At 52.1% G+C, this 18,748-nt stretch overlaps 2 long non-coding RNA genes across 8 annotated transcripts; both read right to left on the reverse strand.

Moving 5' to 3' along the window:
• Nucleotides 1–70: 70 nt before the first annotated feature.
• LOC136098889 (uncharacterized) lies at nucleotides 71–6,643 on the reverse strand. 3 transcript variants are annotated; one of them, XR_011737842.1, is made up of 7 exons: nucleotides 6,530–6,643; nucleotides 5,208–5,315; nucleotides 4,812–4,951; nucleotides 1,492–1,638; nucleotides 1,017–1,118; nucleotides 703–889; nucleotides 71–531 (listed from the first exon to the last, which is right to left on the reverse strand). It is a non-coding gene; the product is annotated as an uncharacterized lncRNA (long non-coding RNA). The 3 variants fall into 3 exon arrangements; XR_010650998.2 differs by lacking the exon at nucleotides 703–889; XR_010650997.2 differs by lacking the exons at nucleotides 71–531; nucleotides 703–889; nucleotides 1,017–1,118; nucleotides 1,492–1,638 and adding an exon at nucleotides 2,548–2,623.
• An 809-nt stretch (nucleotides 6,644–7,452) lies between these two features.
• On the reverse strand, nucleotides 7,453–18,748 carry LOC136098893 (uncharacterized). 5 transcript variants are annotated; one of them, XR_011737318.1, is made up of 12 exons: nucleotides 18,609–18,748; nucleotides 18,134–18,235; nucleotides 17,820–18,006; nucleotides 17,141–17,648; nucleotides 16,849–17,026; nucleotides 15,081–15,192; nucleotides 13,775–13,882; nucleotides 13,379–13,518; nucleotides 11,116–11,191; nucleotides 10,059–10,205; nucleotides 9,583–9,684; nucleotides 7,453–9,097 (listed from the first exon to the last, which is right to left on the reverse strand). It is a non-coding gene; the product is annotated as an uncharacterized lncRNA (long non-coding RNA). The 5 variants fall into 5 exon arrangements; XR_011737319.1 differs by lacking the exon at nucleotides 17,820–18,006; XR_011737316.1 differs by lacking the exons at nucleotides 17,820–18,006; nucleotides 18,134–18,235; nucleotides 18,609–18,748 and having other exon boundaries at nucleotides 7,455–9,097; nucleotides 17,141–17,811.

Genomic DNA, 18,748 nt, shown 5'->3' on the forward strand with positions numbered 1-18,748 from the left:
ACCCAGGAATGAGAAAGATCTACACAACAGTTCTCTTTGCAAACATCTATCTGGCTCCCCTGCCGCTCACTGTTATCATGTACGCCAGGATAAGCATTGCTCTCTTCAACACTGCGATGCCCACGGTGGGAAAGCACAGCCAGGAGCGATGGCACAGCACGTCAAAGAAGAAACAAAGAGTAATCAAAATGCTCATTATTGTGGTTTTGCTTTTCACCCTCTCCTGGCTTCCCTTGTGGACTCTGATGATGCTTTCTGACTATGTCAACCTTTCAGATGTCCAGTTGCAGTTCTTTCACATTTATATCTATCCCTTTGCTCACCGGCTGGCCTTTTTCAATAGCAGCGTCAACCCCATCATCTCCGGTTTCTTTAACGAAAACTCTCACCGGGGCTTTCAGGCCGCCTTTCAACTTCAGCTCTGCTCCCGGGAGGTGGCTCACAGGGACACCTGTTCTCAGCAAGGCCACAGCAATGTCATTTTGTCAGCTGGCAACCCCCAGACACCCCAGGATCAAGCTTCTCAAAACGCTAAGGAAAAAGGGAAGACAGTTAGGAAAGGAAATTGGGTGAATGACCAGCAAGATTTGACAATGGAGGCTCTAGAAGAGACCTGCAATGACGGGATTAAGTGAAACATGCTATGCACCACCAAAACGATGTAAGCCTAGCAGAGTTGGTTTGTTGTGTTGTGAAACTCACGCTCTGTCAGCCCCTTGACAGTGTTTCTTTTTTGAAGGAGATACGCAGCTTGCCCAGTATCTGAATGTGTGATGTGAGCAGAAAGCCAAAGTCATCCTCCTGTGTTAGCAGCTTGAAGAAGGTGCAACCGCCCTGCAGTCAGTGATGACCCACTCTGCTCCCGAACTGGGCTGGAGCAGAGACGTGGCTAAAACGGGCGAGCGTAGGGAGGAGACTCAGCCCAGCAGGTACCACACGGAACGTGAAACTCCGGGCAGCGCACCTTCGTTTCAAGGGAGGAACACGCACACAGAGCACAAAGGACGTTACTCTACCTGAGACACACACTGTCCTTAGCAGCTGCACAGCAACGTTGTCTCTGTGATTTGGAGTTCTGGTGGCAAATGATGGAGCTCCGTACGTCGCACCTTTCAAACCTGCACACAGAAAGACGCTTCACCCCACAGATGACAGCAGAAACTAGGAAGCCTCCAAAAAGAATTTACAACCCCACATCCAAACCAGTTACACTCACCCCCACAACCAATCCTGCTCTACACACATCTCCTTCTCCTTCAGACACCCTTCAACAGCCAGATCCACAGTCATCTCCCAATGGGTCATTCACTGCACTAAACGCAGCAGGGCGGGGGAGAGGGGGGGGAACTAAAGGAAATTTAAAAAAAACCCTCCCTGACTGTGTTTTTTTCAGTGGCATTTCTTGGCGTTATTTTTGTCGGGCGTTGGAGGTAAAGGTTTAGCTTCCATTACCTGCTGGGCAGTCGTCACTGCATGCCCAGGTTCACGTACCCCTTGCTTTATGCAAAGCTGCTTCCATCAGCGACCCAGGAGTCTTCAGCATCCTCCAGCGGCTGGTCCTTTCAATCCGCTCCGCCGGAGCGAACAGCTTCTGCTGTTTCCAAGCAATCGTGGGTCACCGACTGCAAAACGGATCCACTGAGGAAAGAAGCCGGATCGACAATGTTAGTGGTAGAAATATTTACATCTTTAAACGTTCTAAGGAGCCATCGAGGCAGGGATGTCGCTTTTACACAAACGGGGACGGACACTGACACACAGATACCTGGCTGCGAGCCCTGCGGGGCGAACAGCGCCTCTGCCCCCGGCCGTGCGCTGCAGTACCCGAGTTTCGCCACAGGGCGGCAGCACTGAGGCGCGCTGCGGCACGGCATTGGGGCGCCCGGGTGCAGCACCGCGCTTTGCCCACAGGACGGCAGCACTGAGACCGCCGCGGCAGCCCGGGCCGAGCGGCTGTGCCGCGTTTCGCGGGAATCCCGCAGAAAAATAAACAAAAAACAAACACAACAAAACAAAAACGCACACAGAGAGCCGCGGCACGAAAGCCACGCGTACAGGACACAGAACCCGCTGGGCCTCACCCCGAGCTCCCACCGAAGCGGCGCCCCACTCGCCACACCACCAAGCCTGCAACCGCACCTTAGCTCTGGTTTTATGCATCCCCCCCCACAGCGGAAAAAACCCTCCTATCTTGCATTGCTCTTTGGCATTACAATTGCACAGGTGTGAACTCATCAAAGTAAAGCAGCCATCTCACAGACACACACTCAGAACTCCACTAGGCTGGGGTTTTTCTTTGTGTTACACAAACGGACTCTCACTCCTCTAAGGAAACAAATTCATTCTTAAGCATAGCCTCTCCCTGGGGGAAAAAATGCCCACTCCGAGCTCCCAAACACACTAGGGAGCTGTGGGGAAACCAGTGAAAGCCAAAACCAACAGCAGCAACGTCAAGTGGAATTTGGCTTAAATTCTGATCATGCACTTAAAAGCCTCTCTCTGTCCTACCAATGGCTGGTCATTCTTTGGAAGGACAAACTTTCTTACCTGAACATCCTAAATTGAAGACTCCACGGAACAGAACGGAGATTGAGCCACAGGACAACGGTGCCATTGATTTCCACTAATGGGGAAAAAAACACCCTAGAAGTCAAACCCAAATTTACTTATTACTTCCCATCACATTTCATCCCTTACATTTCAACTGGCAGCAAGGTGTTCAAAAATTAACTATGCCCATGCCACTTACCACTTAGATTAAACTCTACATATAAATCTTAAAGGCTATTTCCAGCGTGCCCATAAATTCATGTGAACAAAGACAAGGGCAACGCTCGACCCTAAGGAGGGAAAGAGGCGGCTGTTCCTCTATGGCAGATCAAACTTCCTTCTTTTACCTGCAACACGTGGAACTGCCGCGGGACCCGTTCGCCAACGGGGTGTGCGTTCTTAACTAAAACTGGTCGCCAGCTTCTCCGCAGAGGCACTGAATTTGCCTCTTTTTTTTTTTTTTTTTTTTCCCCACGTGGGGAAAAAAAAAAAAACAAAACACAAAAAACACACACCAAAAAAAGACAAAGGAATGATCTCTTCCAGGCCGTTTCTCTAAACCGTCAAGTCATTAGAAAATTGCACATGTCTTCTCCAAGCAGAATGAGCCTGTGATTCCATACAAAAGGAGGGCAAGGAGCAGGTCAGCTTGTCAGAGAAAGATAGGGACAGGGAGCAAGACAAGGTGACACAGAGAGAGGGAGAGAGAGGCAAAAGGGACGGAGAGGCAGGGCAAGGGGAAGGAGAGGCCAAAATGAGCGCTCCTCAGCCTCCCCTCCCTCGCCTCGACCCCCGTTTCCCCGTTAACTCCCGGTGCCCGCCCCGAGACACCACGGACGCGCTTGCCAGGGAGGCAGCTGTTCAAACGGGATTGAGTCGGTGCGCTCTGATTGGCTGCTTTTCACCCCAGCGCGCCGTCCTCCTATTGGATGCTCCTTCCCGCGCTCCGCGCCCAGGTGCCCGCCACAGGGTCACACCTGACTGAGGACTGCGCAATTTGGGCATGCGCAGTACTGAGGCCTCAACGCCCGCCCCTCTGGCAATCTGATTGGCTGCCTGCGCACATCAATTGCCATTCTCCCCGCCTATCAGCGCTCCGCCCCTCCAGCCCTCCCGAGCGATCTGATTGGCCCGCTCTGCATCCTCACTCGCCTTCTCGCCACCCTGCCGGGACCCCCACGCCCTTTGCCCGCGCGGCTTCCAACAGCCGCCTTTAAAAGGAAACAACAAACCGCGCTCCTTTGCTTTACACTGAGGAAAGAAGCCGGATCGACAATGTTAGTGGTAGCAATATTTACATCTTTAAACGTTCTAAGGAGCCACCGAGGGAGGGATGTCGTTTTTACACAAATGGGGACGGACACTGACACACAGATACCTGGCTGCGAGCCCTGCGGGGCGAACAGCGCCTCTGCCCCCGGCCGTGCGCTGCAGTACCCGAGTTTCGCCACAGGGCGGCAGCACTGAGGCGCGCTGCGGCACGGCATTGGGGCGCCCGGGTGCAGCACCGCGCTTTGCGCACAGCCTTTCCTTCCTTGTCCAATTTATACTATGGCCTCTGCTCACAAGATTTCATCAAGGTTGCTCTATTCACATTATCACCAGGTGGTTCCTCAATCTCTTTCCTGTGAGCTAAAATACACCCTAACGGGCTCTTTTTCAGAATACCGCTACTACGCCGTCCTCCCATTACGCGTCACATGGAACGACACGGCTCATCTTGTAACAAATACGAGCAAATAACTATTAACACCTACAGCAGTACTCCACAGATAATACTCAAACCTACCCACGACACACCGCCCTCACAAGTTGTACTCCAAGTTTATCCCACCGCCTCCAAAACAAAACAATTCCGGTACCCAGCTCAAATCTCTCTAACACTCAGCACCGCAATTAGGACACTCTGCAACACAGATGGCTCCACAACGCTCACACTCCTCGCAAGTTAAAGCCACAGCAGCTCCTGCTGTAGTTTTCGGTGTTCAAGTGCATAGTCAGAACCAAGGCACATCCAAGAATTAAACCGAACTACGGTACTCTTCACAGCTACATACAGAGCCAGCTTTGCACCACAACGGAGCACGGGAACAACCAACACCAAAAGCTGGCCGCACAAACAACTCCACAGCAACTACTGTATACCTCTAAGGTGCTCGCAACCCCGTCCACGCTATCCTGCCGAAATTCCGTACCGCGACTTACGGACAGTTCGCGAGCACGTGACCGGTCCCAAATTTCAGAGAAGAAAGACTTCTCACCAGAGGTCCTCGTCCGTCCCCGCGGCGATCCGACCGAGACGAGGAGTCTCTCCAGAGACATCCCCGGGGTGCGCCAAGAGAGTCCTCGGCTCCACGGGCCCTGCGGCCGGACAGAGCGGGTCCTCCGGCTGGCTCACCGCCTGAAACGGGGAAAGAAACGGGACGGCAGAGTCAGCAGCACTGCTGAGCCACGTTCTTTATTTCATTTGACGATGTTAGTTATAATTGTTTAGTTTCTCGCTGACAATACATCTGTTAATTATTAGTCAAATATAAACTAAGCTCTCAGCTTCTAAACAACGCGTTACTTAATCTTCCATCTCCCTCTTGTCGTGCAGAAGGATCTAAAAGGTGAAAAATATCCCCTCATCGTGCAGGCGGTCAGAAAGCATTTACCTCATGTCAACTGGTTAATGACGGGTACACCTTCTATAACTTCCTCGCAGTATACGTTAACTTGGCAGCTTCTCTTCAAAAGCGAGAAGAGAAAAAAGGGACAGGGCTCTGAAAAAACAAGGCAGAGATCAAAGCAGCGGCGGGGACAGAGGAAAAGAGGCCGGAAGAGCACCAGGAACAGGGCACAGAAAGAAACAAATCGGCGCGGCGGCAGCGGCGCGGAGACGGAGGAAAAAAACCCGGCACGGTCAACGGGACAGAGAGGAACGCGACCACGGGCAGGGAGCGGGACACGGGGACACGGCGAGGAACCACGGGACGCGGAGAGATACCAAAAAGTCGGCAAAAAAGACTCTCTAACGCTGTTCTGAAAGTGTTAAACGGCGGGCAATTTCAATACAGCGCACCGCACGCTCAGAGGATCGCCCCTGTATTTGAGCGTACGTGTGATTCACGCTTCTTGGTATTCTTTACATACACCTATTGCACATTCATTTGCTTCTACCGCTTAGTTAGTGCATTAAACAGAAGTTCTTTCCATAACCCCACCCTTCGCTGGCAGTCCATCTCTGGTATGCCAGTGTCCATCAAGGGTCTCCAGGGGTCCCCGGTGCCCCTGCAGCCCGGTGCCCCCTGCCCCGGTGTCGGCTCCTCGACCTCATTTCTTGAGCACGCCCGCTGTCATTTTGTGCTGCTACTCAAGTAGCTCCTTCTCCATTTAGTGGAACGTCCCGTTTTCCCAGCCTGCGAGCCAAGGACATCCCGCTTTGCCCCACCTCCAGTCCCTACAGAGCTAGTGTTTCTCTGTTAGGTTTCTGTTCCGTTAGGCCTGGTCTTGCTGCCTTACGCCAAGGGCTTTCTACAAGATTTTTGTTCCTCCTATCAACGGGAAGCAAGAGAGAGGGCAACAGGCAAAAACGATGGCAGAGCGAGAGACCGCGGGGAACACAGGGGCTTGGAGGAAGAAAGAGAGGAATGAGGAGCCCCGCGGAGAGACGGAGGACAGGAAAAAAGAAAATAAAAAGAGAGAAAAAAAACGGGGCGGGGGGCAGCACAAAGGCTCAGAACGTGAACGAGGACGGGAACAGCGCCGTACGGAATGAAGAAAGCCGGCAACGCCGAGCACGACAAAGGCACAGAGAGAGAGACGGCAAAGGGAGGGAGGAAGGAAAGAGACAGAGCAGCACATACAGACACAGAGAGGAAACTAATGGCAGGGAAAAGAACGGGCCAGAGAAAGCGTGGGGAAAAAGGAGACGGAGGGGCAGGGAGGCACCAGGACACACAAGCCGGGGACGAGGCCCCGAGGGCCAGGGACTCACAGCGGCTCTCGCTTTCGGTGGCTGCCAGGAGGCTTCTAACAGCTCAGACGCTCCCGTCTCCTTCTCTCCTCCCTTCCTCTCCGGTAACTCGGGGCGCTCGGCCGTCCTCAGCCTAGGAGAACACGGTGGGGTGTCAGGGCTCCACGAGACGAGGCTTCGGGGACATGGAGCCTCGCTGGCTCGCTCGCCAGGCAGCCGTCCCGCTCCAGGATACGCGCACGGACCCTGCCGCGCACGTTGGCCCCCGGCCCGCCGCACGCCGCGCAGAGGGAGCCTTCGCCACCCGGAGAGAGGGGCTCGCTCTCTCGCCCGCCGCAGGAAGCGGACGTCGGGCCCACGGCCCCGCATTGCTTCAGGATCTTTCCAGATCTACAGATTTTGACATATTTACAATTACACAGGTTTAAACGGAGATATCTATTTGCACTTATTAAAAAAATACGTACACGGGTATGAGTGAATACATAGAGATGATATTTAATATCCGTTTAGATTATGTAACGCACAGTCATTACAGGTAGCTCTACCTACTCACACTTTTCTCTATTTTAAATTGCTTTCTATATAATTTTTTCTCATTTTCGAGTCCTTCATTTTTTAATTTACATATAGACAAGATATTGCTATTTTTAAAACCATCAACAGGAATTTTTTACATTCTAAAAATCCTTTATATAATAGAGTAGAAAAGGGGGTTGATATAAAAGCATTTGATATACACGTGAATGCCATCCTGCAATATATAAATACCAAGGACAGATTTCTCTGTTTGCAATTCCCACACTCGTGTTTACAGGTCGAACACGTGTTCTCCTCCCCCGGGAATTTTCAGGCACGTTTGGACTGTAACCCCCTCTTTTCAGGGGGACTCCCTTTTGACCCCCGCATCCCCCACCCGCATCGCCGGCCCCTGCTCACGCTGGGGCGCCACAAGCGACACCGTCACGCGACACGAGGGAAACGGCCCCGACAGGCAGCTCATTGTGTCATTTACTCTCATTGTGTCATTTACACGTGCACGTACCACAACCCCCAAAAAGCGGGGGGGGGCTCCCCTAGGAAAACAAAGCGGGGGCAGCGCCCCAAACAGCCGCAGCCCCCGGCCCACAGGCCGGCAGCCGCCCCCCGGCACGGGAATGCTCCTGGCCAACCTGAGAAGGGAGCTGCTGTGAGTGCCACCCAATAGCCATACCCCTCTTTTCTAGGCAGCTTGGAGAACCCTATTTGCCAGTGTTGTCCTGGGACATTTCCCTCGTCCAATTGTTCTGATTTATACCCTGTATACAGTATTAAGATGATGGTTTTCTAGACACATTTCACATTGCTGGGTCACTCCTTCGCAAACAGTTTATAAATTCACTCTTACCTTTTCACCTAATCTTAATAGAGCGCATCAGCTCCTTGCGCTGCGAGGTACCACTGCTCTCCCGTCACCAGTGACAGCTTCTTTGGACCCTAATTCTAATTCGGCTATAAATCTCCTATTAATTTCTTATCCTCTTTGTTGCGGTTTCCTGATGTTGGCTGGAGGAGACAGCCACCTGGGATCAGAGGTGTGGCTTTTGTATCGGTCTCTGTCCTTTCGGTGGCTGGTTTCACACTGGCATCTGCTAACTTATTTCCAGTTTCCTGATCAGTGTTTCCCTTCTGAGGCCCTTTGCAACGCACGATGGTAACTTTTCCAGCAACAGCACAGCTTCCAACAACTGGAGTATCATGTTTCATCTGTTTAAAAAGCATGCAATTGAAGAAGTGAACGTATGCTTGCCTGTTTGAGTGAGCGTTCCTTAATCAGCTTCTCTACGTATGTCGCCGGATATCTTTGCTGCAGGTTTCGCTGCATCGTTCATCCGTTCGAGCAGAAGCTGACCGTTTCAACTGCAGTCATCATCATAGCCGTCACTTGGATTCTGGCCATCGCAATCACGCGTCCTTCTGCCGTCATGCTGCACGTACAAGAAGAGAAACATTTCAGGGTGATCCTCGGCTACGGCAACGAAACCCGCCCCGTATACTGGTGCCGAGAGGACTGGCCTGACCCAGGAATGAGAAAGATCTACACAACAGTTCTCTTTGCAAACATCTATCTGGCTCCCCTGTCGCTCACTGTTATCATGTACGCCAGGATAAGCATTGCTCTCTTCAACACTGCGATGCCCACGGTGGGAAAGCACAGCCAGGAGCGATGGCACAGCACGTCAAAGAAGAAACAAAGAGTAATCAAAATGCTCATTATTGTGGTTTTGCTTTTCACCCTCTCCTGGCTTCCCTTGTGGACTCTGATGATGCTTTCTGACTATGTCAACCTTTCAGATGTCCAGTTGCAGTTCTTTCACATTTATATCTATCCCTTTGCTCACCGGCTGGCCTTTTTCAATAGCAGCGTCAACCCCATCATCTCCGGTTTCTTTAACGAAAACTCTCACCGGGGCTTTCAGGCCGCCTTTCAACTTCAGCTCTGCTCCCGGGAGGTGGCTCACAGGGACACCTGTTCTCAGCAAGGCCACAGCAATGTCATTTTGTCAGCTGGCAACCCCCAGACACCCCAGGATCAAGCTTCTCAAAACGCTAAGGAAAAAGGGAAGACAGTTAGGAAAGGAAATTGGGTGAATGACCAGCAAGATTTGACAATGGAGGCTCTAGAAGAGACCTGCAATGACGGGATTAAGTGAAACATGCTATGCACCACCAAAACGATGTAAGCCTAGCAGAGTTGGTTTGTTGTGTTGTGAAACTCACGCTCTGTCAGCCCCTTGACAGTGTTTCTTTTTTGAAGGAGATACACAGCTTGCCCAGTATCTGAATGTGTGATGTGAGCAGAAAGCCAAAGTCATCCTCCTGTGTTAGCAGCTTGAAGAAGGTGCAACCGCCCTGCAGTCAGTGATGACCCACTCTGCTCCCGAACTGGGCTGGAGCAGAGACGTGGCTAAAACGGGCGAGCGTAGGGAGGAGACTCAGCCCAGCAGGTACCACACGGAACGTGAAACTCCGGGCAGCGCACCTTCGTTTCAAGGGAGGAACACGCACACAGAGCACAAAGGACGTTACTCTACCTGAGACACACACTGTCCTTAGCAGCTGCACAGCAACGTTGTCTCTGTGATTTGGAGTTCTGGTGGCAAATGATGGAGCTCCGTACGTCGCACCTTTCAAACCTGCACACAGAAAGACGCTTCACCCCACAGATGACACCAGAAACTAGGAAGCCTCCAAAAAGAATTTACAACCCCACATCCAAACCAGTTACACTCACCCCCACAACCAATCCTGCTCTACACACATCTCCTTCTCCTTCAGACACCCTTCAACAGCCAGATCCACAGTCATCTCCCAATGGGTCATTCGCTGCACTAAACGCAGCAGGGCGGGGGAGAGGGGGGGGGAACTAAAGGAAATTTAAAAAAAACCCTCCCTGACTGTGTTTTTTTCAGTGGCATTTCTTGGCGTTATTTTTGTCGGGCGTTGGAGGTAAAGGTTTAGCTTCCATTACCTGCTGGGCAGTCGTCACTGCATGCCCAGGTTCACGTACCCCTTGCTTTATGCAAAGCTGCTTCCATCAGCGACCCAGGAGTCTTCAGCATCCTCCAGCGGCTGGTCCTTTCAATCCGCTCCGCCGGAGCGAACAGCTTCTGCTGTTTCCAAGCAATCGTGGGTCACCGACTGCAAAACGGATCCACTGAGGAAAGAAGTCGGATCGACAATGTTAGTGGTAGAAATATTTACATCTTTAAACGTTCTAAGGAGCCATCGAGGCAGGGATGTCGTTTTTACACAAACGGGGACGGACACTGACACACAGATACCTGGCTGCGAGCCCTGCGGGGCGAACAGCGCCTCTGCCCCCGGCCGTGCGCCGCAGTACCCGAGTTTCGCCACAGGGCGGCAGCACTGAGGCGCGCTGCGGCACGGCATTGGGGCGCCCGGGTGCAGCACCGCGCTTTGCCCACAGGACGGCAGCACTGAGACCGCCGCGGCAGCCCGGGCCGAGCGGCTGTGCCGCGTTTCGCGGGAATCCCGCAGAAAAAAACACAAAAAACAAACACAACAAAACAAAAACGCACACAGAGGGCCGCGGCACGAAAGCCACGCGTACAGGACACAGAACCCGCTGGGCCTCACCCCGAGCTCCCACCGAAGCGGCGCCCCACTCGCCACACCACCAAGCCTGCAACCGCACCTTAGCTCTGGTTTTATGCATCCCCCCCCACAGCGGAAAAAACCCTCCTATCTTGCATTGCTCTTTGGCATTACAATTGCACAGGTGTGAACTCATCAAAGTAAAGCAGCCATCTCACAGACACACACTCACAACTCCACTAGGCTGGGGTTTTTCTTTGTGTTACACAAACGGACTCTCACTCCTCTAAGGAAACAAATTCATTCTTAAGCATAGCCTCTCCCTGGGGGAAAAAAATGCCCACTCCGAGCTCCCAAACACACTAGGGAGCTGTGGGGAAACCAGTGAAAGCCAAAACCAACAGCAGCAACGTCAAGTGGAATTTGGCTTAAATTCTGATCATGCACTTAAAAGCCTCTCTCTGTCCTACCAATGGCTGGTCATTCTTTGGAAGGACAAACTTTCTTACCTGAACATCCTAAATTGAAGACTCCACGGAACAGAACGGAGATTGAGCCACAGGACAACGGTGCCATTGATTTCCACTAATGGGGAAAAAAACACCCTAGAAGTCAAACCCAAATTTACTTATTACTTCCCATCACATTTCATCCCTTACATTTCAACTGGCAGCAAGGTGTTCAAAAATTAACTATGCCCATGCCACTTACCACTTAGATTAAACTCTACATATAAATCTTAAAGGCTATTTCCAGCGTGCCCATAAATTCATGTGAACAAAGACAAGGGCAACGCTCGACCCTAAGGAGGGAAAGAGGCGGCTGTTCCTCTATGGCAGATCAAACTTCCTTCTTTTACCTGCAACACGTGGAACTGCCGCGGGACCCGTTCGCCAACGGGGTGTGCGTTCTTAACTAAAACTGGTCGCCAGCTTCTCCGCAGAGGCACTGAATTTGCCTCTTTTTTTTTTTTTTTTTTTTTCCCCACGTGGGGAAAAAAAAAAAAACAAAACACAAAAAACACACACCAAAAAAAGACAAAGGAATGATCTCTTCCAGGCCGTTTCTCTAAACCGTCAAGTCATTAGAAAATTGCACGTCTTCTCCAAGCAGAATGAGCCTGTGATTCCATACAAAAGGAGGGCAAGGAGCAGGTCAGCTTGTCAGAGAAAGATAGGGACAGGGAGCAAGACAAGGTGACACAGAGAGAGGGAGAGAGAGGCAAAAGGGACGGAGAGGCAGGGCAAGGGGAAGGAGAGGCCAAAATGAGCGCTCCTCAGCCTCCCCTCCCTCGCCTCGAACCCCGTTTCCCCGTTAACTCCCGGTGCCCGCCCCGAGACACCACGGACGCGCATGCCAGGGAGGCAGCTGTTCAAACAGGATTGAGTCGGTGCGCTCTGATTGGCTGCTTTTCACCCCAGCGCGCCGTCCTCCTATTGGATGCTCCTTCCCGCGCTCCGCGCCCAGGTGCCCGCCACAGGGTCAGACCTGACTGAGGACTGCGCAATTTGCGCATGCGCAGTACTGAGGCCTCAACGCCCGCCCCTCTGGCAATCTGATTGGCTGCCTGCGCACATCAATTGCCATTCTCCCCGCCTATCAGCGCTCCGCCCCTCCAGCCCTCACGAGCGATCTGATTGGCCCGCTCTGCATCCTCACTCGCCTTCTCACCACCCTGCCGGGACCCCCACGCCCTTTGCCCGCGCGGCTTCCAACAGCCGCCTTTAAAAGGAAACAACAAACCGCGCTCCTTTGCTTTACACTGAGGAAAGAAGCCGGATCGACAATGTTAGTGGTAGCAATATTTACATCTTTAAACGTTCTAAGGAGCCACCGAGGGAGGGATGTCGTTTTTACACAAATGGGGACGGGCACTGACACACAGATACCTGGCTGCGAGCCCTGCGGGGCGAACAGCGCCTCTGCCCCCGGCCGTGCGCTGCAGTACCCGAGTTTCGCCACAGGGCGGCAGCACTGAGGCGCGCTGCGGCACGGCATTGGGGCGCCCGGGTGCAGCACCGCGCTTTGCGCACAGCCTTTCCTTCCTTGTCCAATTTATACTATGGCCTCTGCTCACAAGATTTCATCAAGGTTGCTCTATTCACATTATCACCAGGTGGTTCCTCAATCTCTTTCCTGTGAGCTAAAATACACCCTAACGGGCTCTTTTTCAGAATACCGCTACTACGCCGTCCTCCCATTACGCGTCACATGGAACGACACGGCTCATCTTGTAACAAATACGAGCAAATAACTATTAACACCTACAGCAGTACTCCACAGATAATACTCAAACCTACCCACGACACACCGCCCTCACAAGTTGTACTCCAAGTTTATCCCACCGCCTCCAAAACAAAACAATTCCGGTACCCAGCTCAAATCTCTCTAACACTCAGCACCGCAATTAGGACACTCTGCAACACAGATGGCTCCACAACGCTCACACTCCTCGCAAGTTAAAGCCACAGCAGCTCCTGCTGTAGTTTTCGGTGTTCAAGTGCATAGTCAGAACCAAGGCACATCCAAGAATTAAACCGAACTACGGTACTCTTCACAGCTACATACAGAGCCAGCTTTGCACCACAACGGAGCACGGGAACAACCAACACCAAAAGCTGGCCGCACAAACAACTCCACAGCAACTACTGTATACCTCTAAGGTGCTCGCAACCCCGTCCACGCTATCCTGCCGAAATTCCGTACCACGACTTACGGACAGTTCGCGAGCACGTGACCGGTCCCAAATTTCAGAGAAGAAAGACTTCTCACCAGAGGTCCTCGTCCGTCCCCGCGGCGATCCGACCGAGACGAGGAGTCTCTCCAGAGACATCCCCGGGGTGCGCCAAGAGAGTCCTCGGCTCCACGGGCCCTGCGGCCGGACAGAGCGGGTCCTCCGGCTGGCTCACCGCCTGAAACGGGGAAAGAAACGGGACGGCAGAGTCAGCAGCACTGCTAAGCCACGTTCTTTATTTCATTTGACGATGTTAGTTATAATTGTTTAGTTTCTCGCTGACAATACATCTGTTAATTATTAGTCAAATATAAACTAAGCTCTCAGCTTCTAAACAACGTGTTACTTAATCTTCCATCTCCCTCTTGTCGTGCAGAAGGATCTAAAAGGTGAAAAATATCCCCTCATCGTGCAGGCGGTCAGAAAGCATTTACCTCATGTCAACTGGTTAATGACGGGTACACCTTCTATAACTTCATCGCAGTATACGTTAACTTGGCAGCTTCTCTTCAAAAGCGAGAAGAGAAAAAAGGGACAGGGCTCTGAAAAAACAAGGCAGAGATCAAAGCAGCGGGGGGGACAGAGGAAAAGAGGCCGGAAGAGCACCAGGAACAGGGCACAGAAAGCAACAAATCGGCGCGGCGGCAGCGGCGCGGAGACGGAGGAAAAAAACCCGGCACGGTCAACGGGACAGAGAGGAACGCGACCACGGCCAGGGAGCGGGACACGGGGACATGGCGAGGAACCACGGGACGCGGAGAGATACCAAAAAGTCGGCAAAAAAGACTCTCTAACGCTGTTCTGAAAGTGTTGAACGGCGGGCAATTTCAATACAGCGCACTGCACGCTCAGAGGATGGCCCCTGTATTTGAGCGTACGTGTGATTCACGCTTCTTGGTATTCTTTACATACACCTATTGCATATTCATTTGCTTCTACCGCTTAGTTAGTGCATTAAACAGAAGTTCTTTCCATAACCCCACCCTTCGCTGGCAGTCCATCTCTGGTATGCCAGTGTCCATCACGGGTCTCCAGGGGTCCCCGGTGCCCCCTGCCCCGGTGTCGGCTCCTCGACCTCATTTCTTGAGCACGCCCGCTGTCATTTTGTGCTGCTACTCAAGTAGCTCCTTCTCCATTTAGTGGAACGTCCCGTTTTCCCAGCCTGCGAGCCAAGGACATCTCGCTTTGCCCCACCTCCAGTCCCTACAGAGCTAGTGTTTCTCTGTTAGGTTTCTGTTCCGTTAGGCCTGGTCTTGCTGCCTTATGCCAAGGGCTTTCTAAAAGATTTTTGTTCCTCCTATCAACGGGAAGCAAGAGAGAGGGCAACAGGCAAAAACGATGGCAGAGCGAGAGACCGCGGGGAACACAGGGGCTTGGAGGAAGAAAGAGAGGAATGAGGAGCCCTGCGGAGAGACGGAGGACAGGAAAAAAGAAAATAAAAAGAGAGAAAAAAAACGGGGCGGGGGGCAGCACAAAGGCTCAGAACGTGAACGAGGACGGGAACAGTGCCGTACGGAATGAAGAAAGCCGGCAACGCCGAGCACGTCAAAGGCACAGAGAGAGAGACGGCGAAGGGAGGGAGGAAGGAAAGAGACAGAGCAGCACATACAGACACAGAGAGGAAACTAATGGCAGGGAAAAGAACGGGCCAGAGAAAGCGTGGGGAAAAAGGAGACGGAGGGGCAGGGAGGCACTAGGACACACAAGCCGGGGACGAGGCCCCGAGGGCCAGGGACTCACAGCGGCTCTCGCTTTCGGTGGCTGCCAGGAGGCTTCTAACAGCTCAGACGCTCCCGTCTCCTTCTCTCCTCCCTTCCTCTCCGGTAACTCGGGGCGCTCGGCCGTCCTCAGCCTAGGAGAACACGGTGGGGTGTCAGGGCTCCACGAGACGAGGCTTCGGGGACATGGAGCCTCGCTGGCTCGCTCGCCAGGCAGCCGTCCCGCTCCAGGATACGCGCACGGACCCTGCCGCGCACGTTGGCCCCCGGCCCGCCGCACGCCGCGCAGAGGGAGCCTTCGCCACCCGGAGAGAGGGGCTCGCTCTCTCGCCTGCCGCAGGAAGCGGACGTCGGGCCCACGGCCCCGCATTGCTTCAGGATCTTTCCAGATCTACAGATTTTGACATATTTACAATTACACAGGTTTAGACGGAGATATCTATTTGCACTTATTAAAAAAATACGTACACGGGTATGAGTGAATACATAGAGATGATATTTAATATCCGTTTAGATTATGTAACACACAGTCATTACAGGTAGCTCTACCTACTCACACTTTTCTCTATTTTAAATTGCTTTCTATATAATTTTTTCTCATTTTCGAGTCCTTCATTTTTTAATTTACATATAGACAAGATATTGGTATTTTTAAAACCATCAACAGGAATTTTTTACATTCTAAAAATCCTTTATATAATAGAGTAGAAAAGGGGGTTGATATAAAAGCATTTGATATACACGTGAATGCCATCCTGCAATATATAAATACCAAGGACAGATTTCTCTGTTTGCAATTCCCACACTCGTGTTTACAGGTCGAACACGTGTTCTCCTCCCCCGGGAATTTTCAGGCACGTTTGGACTGTGACCCCCTCTTTTCAGGGGGACTCCCTTTTGACCCCCGCATCCCCCACCCGCATCGCCGGCCCCTGCTCACGCTGGGGCGCCACAAGCGACACCGTCACGCCACACGAGGGAAACGGCCCCGACAGGCAGCTCATTGTGTCATTTACTTTCATTGTGTCATTTACACGTGCACGTACCACAACCCCCAAAAAGCGGGGGGGGGCTCCCCTAGGAAAACAAAGCGGGGGCAGCGCCCCAAACAGCCGCAGCCCCCGGCCCACAGGCCGGCAGCCGCCCCCCGGCACGGGAATGCTCCTGGCCAACCTGAGAAGGGAGCTGCTGTGAGTGCCACCCAATAGCCATACCCCTCTTTTCTAGGCAGCTTGGAGAACCCTATTTGCCAGTGTTGTCCTGGGACATTTCCCTCGTCCAATTGTTCTTATTTATACCCTGTATACAGTATTAAGATGATGGTTTTCTAGACACATTTCACATTGCTGGGTCACTCCTTCGCAAACAGTTTATAAATTCACTCTTACCTTTTCACCTAATCGTAATAGAGCGCATCAGCTCCTTGCGCTGCGAGGTACCACTGCTCTCCCATCACCAGTGACAGCTTCTTTGGACCCTAATTCTAATTCGGCTATAAATCTCCTATTAATTTCTTATCCTCTTTGTTGCGGTTTCCTGATGTTGGCTGGAGGAGACAGCCACCTGGGATCAGAGATGTGGCTTTTGTATCGGTCTCTGTCTTTTCGGTGGCTGGTTTTACACTGGCATCTGCTAACTTATTTCCAGTTTCCTGATCAGTGTTTCCCTTCTGAGGCCCTTTGCAATGCACGATGGTAACTTTTCCAGCAACAGCACAGCTTCCAACAACTGGAGTATCATGTTTAATCTGTTTAAAAAGCATGCAATTGAAGAAGTGAACGTATGCTTGCCTGTTTGAGTGAGCGTTCCTTAATCAGCTTCTCTACGTATGTCGCCGGATATCTTTGCTGCAGGTTTCGCTGCATCGTTCATCCGTTCGAGCAGAAGCTGACCGTTTCAACTGCAGTCATCATCATAGCCGTCACTTGGATTCTGGCCATCGCAATCACGCGTCCTTCTGCCGTCATGCTGCACGTACAAGAAGAGAAACATTTCAGGGTGATCCTCGGCTACGGCAACGAAACCCGCCCCGTATACTGGTGCCGAGAGGACTGGCCTGACCCAGGAATGAGAAAGATCTACACAACAGTTCTCTTTGCGAACATCTATCTGGCTCCCCTGCCGCTCACTGTTATCATGTACGCCAGGATAAGCATTGCTCTCTTCAACACTGCGATGCCCACGGTGGGAAAGCACAGCCAGGAGCGATGGCACAGCACGTCAAAGAAGAAACAAAGAGTAATCAAAATGCTCATTATTGTGGTTTTGCTTTTCACCCTCTCCTGGCTTCCCTTGTGGACTCTGATGATGCTTTCTGACTATGTCAACCTTTCAGATGTCCAGTTGCAGTTCTTTCACATTTATATCTATCCCTTTGCTCACCGGCTGGCCTTTTTCAATAGCAGCGTCAACCCCATCATCTCCGGTTTCTTTAACGAAAACTCTCACCGGGGCTTTCAGGCCGCCTTTCAACTTCAGCTCTGCTCCCGGGAGGTGGCTCACAGGGACACCTGTTCTCAGCAAGGCCACAGCAATGTCATTTTGTCAGCTGGCAACCCCCAGACACCCCAGGATCAAGCTTCTCAAAACGCTAAGGAAAAAGGGAAGACAGTTAGGAAAGGAAATTGGGTGAATGACCAGCAAGATTTGACAATGGAGGCTCTAGAAGAGACCTGCAATGACGGGATTAAGTGAAACATGCTATGCACCACCAAAACGATGTAAGCCTAGCAGAGTTGGTTTGTTGTGTTGTGAAACTCACGCTCTGTCAGCCCCTTGACAGTGTTTCTTTTTTGAAGGAGATACGCAGCTTGCCCAGTATCTGAATGTGTGATGTGAGCAGAAAGCCAAAGTCATCCTCCTGTGTTAGCAGCTTGAAGAAGGTGCAACCGCCCTGCAGTCAGTGATGACCCACTCTGCTCCCGAACTGGGCTGGAGCAGAGACGTGGCTAAAACGGGCGAGCGTAGGGAGGAGACTCAGCCCAGCAGGTACCACACGGAACGTGAAACTCCGGGCAGCGCACCTTCGTTTCAAGGGAGGAACACGCACACAGAGCACAAAGGACGTTACTCTACCTGAGACACACACTGTCCTTAGCAGCTGCACAGCAACGTTGTCTCTGTGATTTGGAGTTCTGGTGGCAAATGATGGAGCTCCGTACGTCGCACCTTTCAAACCTGCACACAGAAAGACGCTTCACCCCACAGATGACAGCAGAAACTAGGAAGCCTCCAAAAAGAATTTACAACCCCACATCCAAACCAGTTACACTCACCCCCACAACCAATCCTGCTCTACACACATCTCCTTCTCCTTCAGACACCCTTCAACAGCCAGATCCACAGTCATCTCCCAATGGGTCATTCACTGCACTAAACGCAGCAGGGCGGGGGAGAGGGGGGGGAACTAAAGGAAATTTAAAAAAAACCCTCCCTGACTGTGTTTTTTTCAGTGGCATTTCTTGGCGTTATTTTTGTCGGGCGTTGGAGGTAAAGGTTTAGCTTCCATTACCTGCTGGGCAGTCGTCACTGCATGCCCAGGTTCACGTACCCCTTGCTTTATGCAAAGCTGCTTCCATCAGCGACCCAGGAGTCTTCAGCATCCTCCAGCGGCTGGTCCTTTCAATCCGCTCCGCCGGAGCGAACAGCTTCTGCTGTTTCCAAGCAATCGTGGGTCACCGACTGCAAAAC

This window comes from Patagioenas fasciata, chromosome 2 (genome assembly GCF_037038585.1).
Source record: "Patagioenas fasciata isolate bPatFas1 chromosome 2, bPatFas1.hap1, whole genome shotgun sequence".
Lineage (NCBI taxonomy): Eukaryota > Metazoa > Chordata > Aves > Columbiformes > Columbidae > Patagioenas > Patagioenas fasciata.